Here is a 15,497-nt window from a genome sequence, read left to right as displayed (position 1 = left end):
CGGAGGTGAAACAGAACGAAATCAGCTGGAGAAGTTATTTTTGGAACGAAAGCCACCAGATAGACTTGGACTCCACGTCAGGAGATACGGGAGGTGCTCACGAGGGTGGGGGGCGCCCCCGCCCCCCCTAGGGCGCGCCCCCTGCCTCGTGGGGCCCCCGTGGCTCCTCCTACGTACTTCCTGCACCCATATATATCGTCATACCCTGAAACTTCCAGAACAGAGATTAGATCGGGAGTTCCGCCGCCAGAAGCCTCCGTAGCCACCGAAAACCAATCTAGACCCGTTCCGGCACCCTGCCGGAGGGGGCAATCCTTCTCCGGTGGCCATCTTCATCATCCCGGTGCTCTCCATGACGAGGAGGGAGTAGTTCTCCCTCGGGGCTGAGGGTATGTACCAGTAGCTATGTGTTTGATCTCTCTCTCTCTCGTGTTCTTGAGATGATACGATCTTGATGTGTCGCGAGCTTTGCTATTATAGTTGGATCCTATGTTTCTCCTCCCCCTCTTCTCTCTTGTAATGAATTGAGTTTCCCCTTTGAAGTAATCTTATCGGATTGAGTCTTTAAAGATTTGAGAACACTTGATGTATGTCTTGCCGTGGATATCTGTGGTGACAATGGGATATCACGTGATTCACTTGATGTATGTTTTGGTGATCAACTTGCGGGTTCCGCCCATGAACCTATGCATAGGGGTTGGCACACGTTTTCGTCGTGATTCTCCAGTAGAACCTTGGGGCACTCTTTGAGGTCCTTTGTGTTGGTTGAATAGATGAATCTGAGATTGTGTGATGCATATCGTATAATCATACCCACGGATACTTGAGGTGACATTGGAGTATCTAGGTGACATTAGGGTTTTGGTTGATTTGTGTCTTAAGGTGTTATTCTAGTATGAACTCTAGGGCTGTTTGTGACACTTATAGGAATAGCCCAACGAATTGATTGGAAAGAATAACTTTGAGGTGGTTTCGTACCCTACCATAATCTCTTCGTTCGTTCTCCGCTATTAGTGACTTTGGAGTGACTCTTTGTTGCATGTTGAGGGATAGTTTTATGATCCAATTATGTTAGAATTGTTGAGGGAACTTACACTAGTGAAAGTATGAACCCTAGGCCTTGTTTCCTAGCATTGCAATACCGTTGACGCTCACTTTTATCACTTGTTACCTTGCTGTTTTTATAATTTCAGATTACAAATACCTTTATCTACTATCCATATACCACTTGTATCACCATCTCTTCGCCGAACTAGTGCACCTATACAATTTACCATTGTATTGGGTGTGTTGGGGACACAAGAGACTCTTTTTTTATTTGGTTGCAAGGTTGCTTGAGAGAGACCATCTTCATCCTACGCCTCCTACGGATTGATAAACCTTAGGTCATCCACTTGAGGGAAATTTGCTACTGTCCTACAAACCTCTGCACTTGGAGGCGCAACAACGTCTACAAGAAGAAGGTTGTGTAGTAGACATCAAGCTCTTTTCTGGCGCCGTTGCCGGGGAGGTGAGTGCTTGAAGGTATATCTTTAGATCTTGCAATCGAGTCTTTTAGTTTCTTGTTTTATCACTAGTTTAGTTTATAAAATAAAACTATAAAAAAATGGAATTGAGTTTGTCTCATACGCTTCACCTTTTTAATATCTTTTGTGAGTATGATGGAAAGGATAATTGTGCTCAAGTGCTAGAAGAAGAAATCTATAAAATGTTTGGCACTAAATATTTGAATGATAAGCATAATTGCAATGTTGTTAGTATGAATTCCTTGAATATCCATGATGCTAATGATATGCAAAGCCACAAGCTTGGGGAAGCTACGTTTGATGAAGATGATATTTTTTGTCCCCCAAGTTTTGATGAGCAAATTTATTATAATGAAAGCATGCCTCCTATCTATGATGATTATTGTGATGATACTTATGCTATAAAAAGTAGTGATTATATTTATAAAACTTGTCATGGTTATGATTACCCCTTCTCTGAACATTACTCTTTTAATGTGGAAACAATTTATAGTATTCAAGTTTCCTATGATACTCCCACTATTCCAAATAAGAAGAATTTTGCTTATGTGAAGAGTAATAAATTTTCTATGCTTGTAGATCATGAAAAGAATGCTTTAGGTGCTGGTTATATTGTTGAATTCATTCATGATGCTACTGAAAATTATTATGAGGGAGGAACATATGCTTGTAGGAATTGCAATAATATCAAGTTTCCTCTCTATGTGCTTAAAGTTTTGAAGTTATGCTTGTTTTGCCTTCCTATGCTAGTTGATTATTGCTCCCATAAGTTGTTTGTTCACAAAATACCTATGCATAGGAAGTGGGTTAGACTTAAATGTGTAGTCATATTCTTCATGATGCTCTCTTTATGTTTCAATTCTTATCATTTATGTGAGCATCATTGTCATTATCATGCCTAGCTAGGGGCATTAAACGATAGCGCTTGTTGGGAGGCAACCCAATTTTATCTTTGTTCCTTGATTTTTGTTCCTGTTTAGTAATAAATAATTCATCTAGCCTCTGTTTAGATGTGGTTTTATGTGTTTAATTAGTGTTTGTGCCAAGTAGAACCTTTGGGAAGACTTGGGGAAAGTCTTGTTGATCATGCTGTAAAAAACAGAAACTTTAGCGCTCACAAGAATTACTGCCATTTTTATTTGTAGAGTGCTATTTAGTTAATTATTTTTTAATATGATTAATATATAAATTCCTCAGGTCCAGCAATTTATTTGAGAATTTTATGAGTTACATAAGTATACGTTTGATCCAGATTACTACAGACTGTTCTGTTTTTGACAGATTCTGTTTTTCGTGTGTTGTTTGCTTATTTTGATGAATCTATGGCTAGTAAAATAGTTTATAAACCATAGAGAATTTGGAATACAGTAAGTTTAACACCAATATAAATAAAGAATGAGTTCATTACAGTACCTTGAAGTGGTGATTTACTTTCTTATACTAACGGAGCTTGCGAGTTTTCTGCTTTAAGTTTTGTGTTGTGAAGTTTTCAAGTTTTGGGTAAGGATTCAATGGACTATGGAATAAGCAGTGGCAAGAGCCTAAGCTTGGGGATTCCCAAGGCACCCCAAGGTAATATTCAAGGATATCCAAGAGCCTAATCTTGGGGATGCCCCGGAAGGCATCCCCTCTTTCGTCTTCGTTCATCGGTAACTTTACTTGGAGCTATATTTTTATTCGCCACATGATATGTGTTTTGCTTGGTGTGTCAATTTATTTTGTTAGGATTTGATTGATGTTATTTAGAAAAATGTTTTGCATCTTTTATTTCAATAAAAGTGGCATTGATAGCCTTTACTATGCCTATGTTACAAGTATACATGTTGCTGTTTGAAAACAGAAAGTTTACCGCTGTTGTAATAATTCCCTAGAAAATTCAGAATGTGATAAAATGTTGAAACCTTTTGCATATTAAGATCTGATAAATTTAATACAGTAGGAATTTTATTTCATAATTTTTGGAGCTAGGGAACTATGGATGTTGCTGCATTCTTTACAGACTATCTTGTTTAGGCAGATTGCTGTTATGTTTGCATTGTTTGCATATGTTTGCTTCTTTAATGATTCTATTTGAGGATAGCACTATTAAATATGCAGAGGCATTTAGTATGCAATGTTGAATAATAATTTTAGTAATTTGCCACAGTAGAGTATGATAAGGTTTTGGCAATGGTTTATACTAACTTATCTCACGAGTCCTTGTTGAGTTTTGTGTGGATGAAGCTTTTGAGATTTAGGGAGACCGTGATATGAGAGGAATTAAGGAGACACAAAATCTCAAGCTTGGGGATGCCCAAGGCACCCCAAGATAATATTTCAAGAAGTCTCAAGCATCTAAGCTTGGGGATGCCCCGGTTGGCATCCCACCTTTCTTCTTCAACAATTATCGGTTAGTTTCGGTTGATCCTAAGTTTTGCTTCTTCACATAATGTTTGCCATTATTAGACTGTCATTTTATTTTGCTTTGCCTGCTGTTTGAATAGAGTACCAAGATCTGAAATTATTAAATGTTAGAGAGTCTTCACATAGTTGCACAATTATTCGACTACTCATTGATCTTCACTTATATCTTTCGGAGTAGTTTGTCGTTTGCTCTAGTGCTTCACTTATATCTTTTAGAGCATGGTGGTAGTTTTATTTTGAAGAAATAGATGAACTCTCATGCTTCACTTAGATTATTTTGAGAGTCTTAAATAGCATGGTAATTTGCTTAAAATCCTAATATGCTAGGTATTCAAGAATAATTAAATTCTCTTATGAGTGTGTTGAATACTAAGAGAAGTTTGATACTTGATGATTGTTTTGAGATATGAGGATGGTAATATTAGAGTCATGCTAGTTGAGTAGTTGTGAATTTGAGAAATACTTGTGTTGAAGTTTGTGATTCCCGTAGCATGCACGTATGGTGAACCGTTATGTGATGAAGTCGGAGCATGATTTATTTATTGATTGCCTTCCTTATGAGTGACGGTCGGGGACGAGCGATGGTCTTTTCCTACCAATCTATCCCTCTAGGATCATGCGCGTAGTACTTTGTTTCGATAACTAATAGATTTTTGCAATAAGTATGTGAGTTCTTTATGACTAATGTTGAGTCCATGGATTATACGCACTCTCACCCTTCCACCATTGCTAGCCTCTCTAGTACCGCGCAACTTTCGCCGCTACCATAAACCCACCATATAACTTCCTCAAAACAGCCACCATACCTACCTATTATGGCATTTCCATAGCCATTACGAGATATATTGCCATGCAACTTTCCACCGTTCTGTTTATGACACACTCCATCATTGTCATATTGCTTAGCATGATCATGTAGTTGACATCGTATTTGTGGCAAAGCCACCATTCATAATTCTTTCATACATGTCACTCATGAGTCATTGCATATCCCGGTACACCGCCGGAGGCATTCATATAGAGTCATATCTTGTTCTAAGTATCGAGTTGTAATTCTTGAGTTGTAAGTAAATAAAAGTGTGATGATCATCATTATTAGAGCATTGTCCCAGTGAGGAAAGGATGATGGAGACTATGATTCCCCCACAAGTCGGGATGAGACTCCGGACGAAAATAAATAAATAAATAAATAAATAAAAGAGGCCAAAGAAGCCAAAATAAAGAAAAGGAGAAAAGAGGCCATAAAAAAGAGAAGGCCCAAATAAAAAAAATAAAAAAATTAAAAAATGAGAGAAAAAGAGAGAAGGGACAATGCTACTATCCTTTTACCACACTTGTGCTTCAAAGTAGCACCATCATCTTCATGATAGAGAGTCTCCTATGTTGTCACTTTCATATACTAGTGGGAATCTTTCATTATAGAACTTGGCTTGTATATTCCAATGATGGGCTTCCTCAAAATGCCCTAGGTCTTCGTGAGCAAGCGAGTTGGATGCACACCCACTAGTTTCTTTTGTTGAGCTTTCATATACTTATAGCTCTAGTGCATCCGTTGCATGGCAATCCCTACTCACTCACATTGATATCTATTAATGGGCATCTCCATAGCCGTTGATACGCCTAGTTGATGTGAGACTATCTTCTCCTTTTTGTCTTCTCCAAAACCACCATTCTATTCCACCTATAGTGTTATGTCCATGGCTCATGCCCATGTATTGCGTGAAGATTGAAAAAGTTTGAGAACATCAAAAGTATGAAACAATTGCTTGGCTTGTCATCAGGGTTGTGCATGATTTAAATATTTTGTGTGGTGAAGATGGAGCATAGCCAGACTATATGATTTTGTAGGGATAGCTTTCTTTAGCCATGTTATTTTGAGAAGACATGATTGCTTAGTTAGTATGCTTGAAGTATCATTATTTTTATATCAATATGAAATTTTGTCTTGAATCTTATGGATAGAAGAATTACATTGAAATTATGCCAACTAGCATTCCACATCAAAAATTATCCTTTTTAACATTTACCTACTCAAGGACGAGCAGGAATTAAGCTTGGGGATGCTTGATACGTCTCCAATGTATCTATAATTTTTTATTGCTCCATGCTATATTATCTATTGTTTTGGGCAATATTGGGCTTTATTTTCCACTTTTATATTATTTTGGGACTAACCTATTAACTGGAGGCCCAACCCAAATTTGCTGTTTTATGCCTATTTCAGTGTTTCGAAGAAAAGGAATACCAAACGGAGTCGAAACGGAACGAAATCAACTGAAGAAGTTATTTTTGGAACTAAAGCCACCAGATAGACTTGGACTCCACGTCAGGAGATACAGGAGGTGCTCACAAGGGTGGGGGGCGCGCCCCCCTGCCTCGTGGGGCCCCCGTGGCTCCTCCGACGTACTTCCTGCACCCATATATATCGTCGTACCCTGAAACTTCCAGAACAGAGATTAGATCGCGAGTTCCGCCGCCAAAAGCCTCCGTAGCCACCGAAAACCAATCTAGACCCGTTCCGGCACCCTGTCGGAGGGGGAAATCCTTCTCCGGTGGCCATCTTCATCATCCCGGTGCTCTCCATGACGAGGAGGGAGTAGTTCTCCCTCGAGGCTGAGGGTATGTACCAGTAGCTATGTGTTTGATCTCTCTCTCTCTCTCTCTCTCTCGTGTTCTTGAGATGATACGGTCTTGATGTATCGCGAGCTTTGCTATTATAGTTGGATCCTATGTTTCTCCTCCCCCTCTTCTCTCTTGTAATGAATTGAGTTTCTCCTTTGAAGTAATCTTATCGGATTGAGTTTTTAAGATTTGAGAACACTTGATGTATGTCTTGCCGTGGATATGTGTGGTGACAATGGGATATCACGTGATTCACTTGATGTATGTTTTGGTGATCAACTTGCGGGTTCTGCCCATGAACCTATGCATAGGGGTTGGCACACGTTTTCGTCGTGATTCTCCGGTAGAACTTTGGGGCACTCTTTGAGGTCCTTTGTGTTGGTTGAATAGATGAATCCGAGATTGTGTGATGCATATCGTATAATCATACCCACGGATACTTGAGGTTACATTGGAGTATCTAGGTGACATTAGGGTTTTGGTTGATTTGTGTCTTAAGGTGTTATTCTAGTACGAACTCTAGGGCTGTTTGTGACACTTATAGGAATAGCCCAACGAATTGATTGGAAAGAATAACTTTGAGGTGGTTTCGTACCCTACCATAATCTCTTCGTTCGTTCTCCGCTATTAGTGACTTTGGAGTGACTCTTTGTTGCATGTTGAGGGATAGTTTTATGATCCAATTATGTTAGTATTGTTGAGGGAACTTACACTAGTGAAAGTATGAACCCTAGGCCTTGTTTCCTAGCATTGCAATACCGTTTACGCTCACTTTTATCACTTGTTACCTTGCTGTTTTTATAATTTCAGATTACAAATACCTTTATCTACTATCCATATACCACTTGTATCACCATCTCTTCGCCGAACTAGTGCACCTATACAATTTACCATTGTATTGGGTGTGTTGGGGACACAAGAGACTCTTTGTTATTTGGTTGTAGGGTTGCTTGAGAGAGACCATCTTCATCCTACGCCTCCTACGGATTGATAAACCTTAGGTCATCCACTTGAGGGAAATTTGCTACTGTCCTACAAACCTCTGCACTTGGAGGCCCAACAACGTCTACAATAAGAAGGTTGTGTAGTAGACATCAAATACCTAGTTCAATATCGTTACCGGCAAGTCTCTTTACTCATTCTGTAATACATCATCCCGCAACTAACTCATTAGTTGCAATGCTTGCAAGGCTTATAGTGATGTGCATTACCGAGTGGGCCCAGAGATACCTCTCCGACAATCGGAGTGACAAATCTTAATCTCGAAATACGCCAACCCAACAAGTACCTTCGAAGACACCTGTAGAGCACCTTTATGATCACCCAGTTACGTTGTGACATTTGGTGGCACCCAAAGTGTTCCTCCGGTAAACGGGAGTTGCATAATCTCATAGTCATAGGAACATGTATAAGTCATGAAGAAAGCAATAGCAACAAACTAAATGATCAATTGCTAAGCTAATGGAATGGGTTAAGTCAATCACACCATTCTCCTAATGATGTGATCCCGTTAATCAAATGACAACTCATGTCTATGGTTAGGAAACTTAACCATCTTTCATCAACGAGCTAGTCAAGTAGGGGCATACTAGTTACACTCTGTTTGTCTATGTATTCACACATGTATTATGTTTCCGGTTAGTAAAATTCTAGCATGAATAATAAACATTTATCATGAAATAAGGAAATAAATAATAAATTTATTATTGCCTCTAGGGCATATTTACTTCAGTCTCCCACTTGCACTAGAGTCAATAATCTAGATCACATCGCCATGTGATTTAACATCAATAGTTCACATCACCATGTGATTAACACCCATAGTTCACATCATCATGTGACCAACACCCAAAGGGTTTACTAGAGTCAATAATCTAGTTCACATCGCTATGTGATTAACACCCAAAGAGTACTAAGGTGTGATCATGTTTTGCTTGTGAGAGACGTTTGGTCAACGGGTCTGCAACATTCAGATCTGTATGTATTTTGCAAATTTCTATGTCAACAATGCTCTGCATGGAGCTACTCTAGCTAATTGCTCCCACTTTCAATATGTATCCAGATTGAGACTTAGAGTCATCTGGATCAGTGTCAAAATTTGCATCGACGTAACCTTTTACGATGAACCTTTTTGTCACTTCCATAATCGAGAAACATATCCTTATTTCACTAAGGATAATTTTGACCGCTGTCTAGTGATCTACTCCTAGATCACTATTGTACTCCCTTGCTAAAAACAGTGTAGGGTATACAATAGATCTGGTACATAGCATGGCATATTTTATAGAACCTATGGCCAAGGCATAGGGAATGACTTTCATTCTCTTTCTATCTTCTGTTGTGGTCGGGTTTTGGCTCTTACTCAGTTTCACACCTTGTAACACGGGAAAGAACTCTTTCTTTGACTGTTCCATTTTGAACTACTTCAAAATTTTGTCAAGGTATGTACTCATTGAAAACTTATCAAGCGTCTTGATCTATCTCTATAGATCTTGATGCTCAATATGTAAGTAGTTTCACCGAGGTCTTTCTTTGAAAAACTCCTTTCAAACATTCCTTTATGCTTTGAAGAATAATTCTACATTATCTCCGGTCAACAATATGTCATTCACATATACTTATCAGAATTGTTGTAGTGCTCCCACTCACTTTCTCATAAATACAGGCTTCACCGCAAGTCTGTATAAAACTATATGCTTTGATCAACTTATCAAAGCGTATATTCCAACTGCGAGATGCTTGCACCAGTCCATAGATGGATCGCTGGAGCTTGCATATTTTGTTGGCACCTTTAGGATTGACAAAACCTTCTGGTTGCATCATATACAACTCTTCTTAAATAAATCCACTAAGGAATGTGGTTTTGTTTATCTATTTGCCAGATTTCATAAAATGCGGCAATTGCTAACATGATTCGGACAGACTTAAGCATAGATACGAGTGAGAAATTCTCATCGTAGTCAACACCTTGAACTTGTTGAAAACCTTTTTGCGACAATTCTAGCTTTGTAGATAGTAACACTACTATCAATGTCTGTTTTCCTCTTGAAGATCCATTTAATCTCAATGGCTCGCCAATCATTGGGCAAGTCAATCAAAGTCCATACTTTGTTCTCATACATGGATCTCATCTCAGATTTCATGGCCTCAAGCCATTTCGTGGAATCTGGGCTCATCATCGCTTCCTCATAGTTCATAGGTTCGTCATGGTCAAGTAACATGACCTCCAGAACAGGATTACCGTACCACTCTGATGCGGATCTCACTTTGGTTTACCTACGAGGTTCGGTAGTAACTTGATCTGAAGTTACATGATCATCATCATTAGCTTCCTCACTAATTGGTGTAGTAGTCACAGGAACAGATTTCTGTGATGAACTACTTTCCAATAAGGGAGGAGGTACAGTTAACTCATCAAGTTCTACTTTCCTCCCACTCACTTCTTTCGAGATAAACTCCTTCTCTAGAAAGGATCCATTCTCAGCAATGAATATCTTGCCTTCGGATCTGTGATATAAGGTGTACCCAACATTTTCTTTTGGGTATCCTATGAAGACGCACTTCTCCGATTTGGGTCTGAGCTTATCAGGTTGAAACTTTTTCACATAAGCATTGCAACCTCAAACTTTAAGAAATGACAGCTTAGGTTTCTTGCCAAACCATAGTTCATACGGTGTCGTCTCAACGGATTTAGATGGTGCCCTATTTAACGTGAATGTAGCTGTCTCTAATGCATAACCCCAAAACGATAGTGGTAAATCGGTAAGAGACAACATAGATCGCACCATATCTAATAAAGTATGATTATGACGTTCGGACACACCATTACACTGTGGTGTTCCAGGTGGCGTGAGTAGTGAAACTATTTCACATTGTTTTAACTGAAGGCCAAACTCGTAACTCAAATATTTTACTTCTGCGATCATATCGTAGAAACTTTTATTTTTGTTATGATGATTCTCCACTTCACTCTGAAATTCTTTGAACTTTTCAAATGTTTTAGATTTGTGTTTCATCAAGTAGATATACTCATATCCGCTCAAATCATCTGTGAAGATCAGAAAATAATGATACCTGCCGCGAGCCTCAATATTCATCGGACCACATACATCAGTATGTATGATTTCCAACAAATCTGTTGCTCGCTCCATTGTTCCGAAGAACGGAGTCTTAGTCATCTTGCCCATGAGGCATGGTTCACAAGCATCAACTAATTCATAATCAAGTGATTCCAAAAGCCCATCAGCATGGATTTTCTTCATGTGCTTTACACCAATATGACCTAAACAACAGTGCCAAAAATAAGTTGCACTATCATTATTAACTTTGCATCTTTTGGCTTCAATATTATGAAAATGTGTATCACCATGATCGAGATCCAACAAACCATTCTCATTGGGTGTATGACCTTACAAGGTTTTATTCATGTAAACAGAACAACAATTATTCTCTAACTTACATGAATAACTGTATTGCAATAAACATGATCCAATCATATTCATGCTCAACGCAAACACTAAATAACATTTATTTTAGGTTTAACACTAATCTCGAAAGTATAGGGAGTGTGCGATGATGATCATATCAATCTTGGAACCATTTGCAATACACATTGTCACTTCACCCTTAACTAGTCTCTGTTCATTCTGCAACTCCCGTTTCGAGTTACTATTCTTAGCAACTGAACTAGTATCAAATACTGAGGGGTTGCTATAAACACTAGTAAAGTACACATCAATAACATGTATATCAAATATACCTATGTTCACTTTGCCATCCTTCTTATCCGCCAATTACTTGGGGTAGCTCCGCTTCCAGTGACGAGTCCCTTTGCAGTAGAAGCACTCAGTTTCAGGCTTAGGTCCAGACTTGGGTTTTTTCACTTGAGCAGCAACTTGCTTGCCGTTCTTCTTGAAGTTCCCCTTTCTTCCCTTTGTCCCTTTACTTGAAACTAGTGGTTTTGTTTACCATCAACACTTGATGCTTTTCTTGATTTCTACCTTCGTCGATTTCAGCATCACGAAGAGCTTGGGAATCGTTTCTGTTATCCCTTGCATATTATAGTTCATCACGAAGTTCTACTAACTTTGTGATGGTGACTAGAGAATTCTGTCAATCACTATTTTATCTGGAAGATTAACTCCCACTTGATTCAAGCGATTGTAGTACCCAGATAATCTGAGCACATGCTCACTGCTTGAGCTATTCTCCTCCATCTTTTAGCTATAGAACTTGTTGGAGACTTCATATCTCTCAACTCGGGTATTTGCTTGAAATATTAACTTCAACTCCTGGAACATCTCATATGGTCCATGACGTTCAAAACGTCTTTGAAGTCCAGATTCTAAGCCGTTTAAGCATGGTGCACTAAACTATCAAGTAGTCATCATATTGAGCTAGCCAAACGTTCATAACATCTGCATCTACTCCTGCAATAGGTTTGTCACCTAGCGGTGCATCAAGGACATAATTCTTCTGTGCAGCAATGAGGATAAACCTCAGATCACGGATCCAATCCGCATCATTGCTACTAACATCTTTCAACTTAGTTTTCTCTAGGAACATACCAAAAATAAAACAGGGGAGCTAAACGCGAGCTATTGATCTACAACATAGATATGCTGATACTACCAGGACTAAGTTCATGATAAATTTAAGTTCAATTAATCATATTACTTAAGAACTCCCACTTAGAGAGACATCCCTCTAATCCTCTAAGTGATCACGTGATCCATATCAACTAAACCATGTCCGATCATCACGTGAGATGGAGTAGTTTCAATGGTGAACATCACTATGTTGATCATATCTACTATATGATTCACGCTCGACCTTTTAGTCTCAGTGTTTCGAGGCCATATCTGTTATATGCTAGGCTTGTCAAGTTTAACCTGAGTATTCCGCGTGTGCAACTATTTTGCACCCGTTGTCTTTGAACGTAGAGCCTATCACACCCGATCATCACGTGGTGTCTAAGCATGAAGAACTTTCACAACGGTGCATACTCAGGGAGAACACTTGTACCTTGATAATTAGTGAGAGATCATCTTATAAAGCTACCGCCAAACTAAGCAAAATAAGATGTATAAAAGATAAACATCACATGCAATCAAAATATGTGACATGACATGGCCATCATCATCTTGTGCCTTTGATCTCCATCTCCAAAGCATCGTCATGATTTCCATCGTCACCGGCATGACACCATGATCTCCATCATCTTGATCTATATCAATGTGTCGTCACATGGTCGTCTCGCCAACTATTTCTCTTGCAACTAATTCTATCACATAGCGATAAAGTAAAACAATTATTTGGCGCTTGCATCTTATGCAATAAAGAGACAACCATAAGGCTTCTGCCAGTTGCCGATAACTTCAACAAAACATGATCATCTTATACAACAACTTATATCTCATCACATCTTGACCATATCACATCACAACATGCCCTGCAAAAACAAGCTAGACGTCCTCTACTTTGTTGTTGCAAGTTTTACGTGGCTGCTACGGGCTGAGCAAGAACCGTTCTTACCTACGCATCAAAACCAGAACGATAGTTTGTTAAGTTAGTGTCGGTGCGGAACGACACCTATGGGATCACAAGAATCCCTACTACGGTTAGCGGGGCGCGGGGTCATGAGAAGAGCGGATCTAACAGGTAGCACACAGTTCGTTTATTCAGGTTCGGGCCGCGAGGATGCGTAAAACCCCACTCCTGCTTTGGTGGATTGTATATATGTGTTCTTGAGCTAGCTATGGGGCGTGAGGAGCTCCAAAAAGCCGAATCCTTCTCCTGGTCGCCTCGGGCCTCCTTTTATAGAAAAAGGGGTTGCCACAGTGGCACACAGGAGGTGGAAAGGGTCCAGTGATGCGAGGTTATCCCTCGCATTACATGACAAGGCGCATTTAATGCGTCTTGCTTAGGTGTCTTTGCTTTATCGGGGACGGGGGAGAAACATGTCTCGTCCGTCGCCACTCCTTCTTGTGTCGACACGCGCCCTGGCCAGCGACGCCTGCGATGCCACGTAGGTAGGCAGGCAGCTGAGGTGGTGCAGTGGTGGGTCTTCACGAAGATCTGCATGCCGCCACGTAGGTGCCTGCCCAGCTGGTTGGGTCGGCAGCTGCATGCATGCGGTGGTGGAGGTTTAGTCGGCGTGGGCCTGATGGTGGCCCTGCGGGTGTCCTCGGCAAGGGCCTTGCCGGGGCCCCGGCAAGGGTCTTGCCGAGGCGCCTGCTGTCATCCCCGGCAAGGCGCTTGCCGGGGGCCTTGTGGTCTTCCTCGGCTGGGATCCCGCCAAGGGTTGTCGTCTCCTTAGTGTGTATCTGATCTTGAATGTCTTCACAAAGGTCTGCATGCCGCCACGGGGATGTCTCCCGAATCCTTGCCCTTTGGGGGCAGTGGACTCAAGGGTGATTTTCTCCGTAGGCGCGGGATGAGTCGCCGCGGCAAGGGTCTTGCCGGGGCTGCTAGAACTGTCCCCCGGCAAGGATCTTGCTGGGGGAGTCCGCTTCGTCCCCTTTGCTCTTCGTGGTCTTGGCCTTGGCGTCGTTCTAGTTCTCTTGAGCTTCGGTCTTACCCTGGCTCACCTCCCTTGCCTTGCTTGGTGTGGTGGTGCCTGTGGCTCAGACTGCCCGTGCATAGTTATAGGGGTACAAAAAGTGTACCCCTCTTTTTGTACACCGACAGGAGGCCCCGGGCTTGGGCCACACATAAGCGCAACGCGTTGTTGGGCTAGGCCCAAACACGGTGCGCGGGCAGGCGGGGTGGTTTTTACCGCGGTAAGATTCTTCGCGTGCTGTGCTTCCCACGACTCCCGCGCGTGGCGCGACGTGGGGATGTGCGTGTGACGTGGGCAGCATGCGTGGGGTTGGTTCCCGCAGGCATGCGTCACATCGTTGTCAAGGGGCGGTTCGCGCCTTCCCCATAAATGGAGGGAGGCGTGGAGGCGCGACCCATTTACTGAATGGGGCTGAGGCGCGGTCTTCAAGGCGTCCACTACCCGTGATCACGGGGTAGGGAGTGGTCGTCTCACCCGTCCCCTCGGTTCTACACGTCCGCCATGTGTCTCCCATGCGCCTGGGTGGCAAACGGTGGAGGCGGGAAACCGGGCCGTCGCTGGTTGGGGCGGCGGGCCGGTCCTGGCTCCCTGCGCCTTCCGTATCTTGATTGGCCGAGCGGGGTGGACGAGCCCCAACCCCGACCCTTTATAAAGAGCGGGAAGGGGGGGATGGCGTCCCGCATTCTTTCATCTTCTTCTTCCTTCAGCTTCTGCTCCTCCCTTCCATCCGTCATGGAGAGAGGGAATCCTGGTCCTTCAACAGTGGCGGCGAGGGTCGCCGCTCGACAGCGCGCCCCTCCTTCTCCTACGCCTGCGGTGGCAGAGCCAGCCGCGAGGGGAAGGCGGAGGGGGCGAGGCCGTGGGCGAGGCCGGGGTGCTTGAGGAAGAGGAGGATGGGGTGGCGCGCCAGCCTCGCCTCCGCCAGCAGCTCCTCCTCCAATGGAGGGCCATGTTGGGGATGACCCTTGTGAGTTCTTCATCAGGCTGCGCCGGCTGCCGCACCGTCGCCTTCGTCTCCCGACTCTATTTGCGCGGGAAATGGAGCTGGATCCGCCGGAGTCGTTGCGGCTGCACATGAGGGGCTGCGGGATCAGTGGCACGCGGGTCCGCGTCGACTTCCCCGCCCCTCACGTGATGTATCTTTGTCGGGGATGGAAGACGTTTGCTCATATCCACCGCTTGACGGAGGGGCTCACTCTCCATTTTAAGCTGATGGAGGGTGGCCTTCTCTCCGTCAAGGTCTTCGGGTGCTTTGGGACCCGTGCAAGGTGCTGCGTGGAGAGCTCTTCTGACAGTGAAGACTCCTCCTCGGGCGGGAGTGACGAGGAGGACAGCGGCAGCGACGACGAGGGTAGTAGGCGGCAGGATGACGGGTCCGATTAGGT

The sequence above is a fragment of the Triticum urartu genome, chromosome 3A (genome assembly GCF_056163025.1).
Source record: "Triticum urartu cultivar PI428250 chromosome 3A, HENAU_Tu73, whole genome shotgun sequence".
Taxonomy (NCBI): Eukaryota; Viridiplantae; Streptophyta; class Magnoliopsida; order Poales; family Poaceae; genus Triticum; species Triticum urartu.
The sequence above is the reverse complement of the archived record's forward strand: the minus strand, read 5'-3'. Positions refer to the sequence as shown.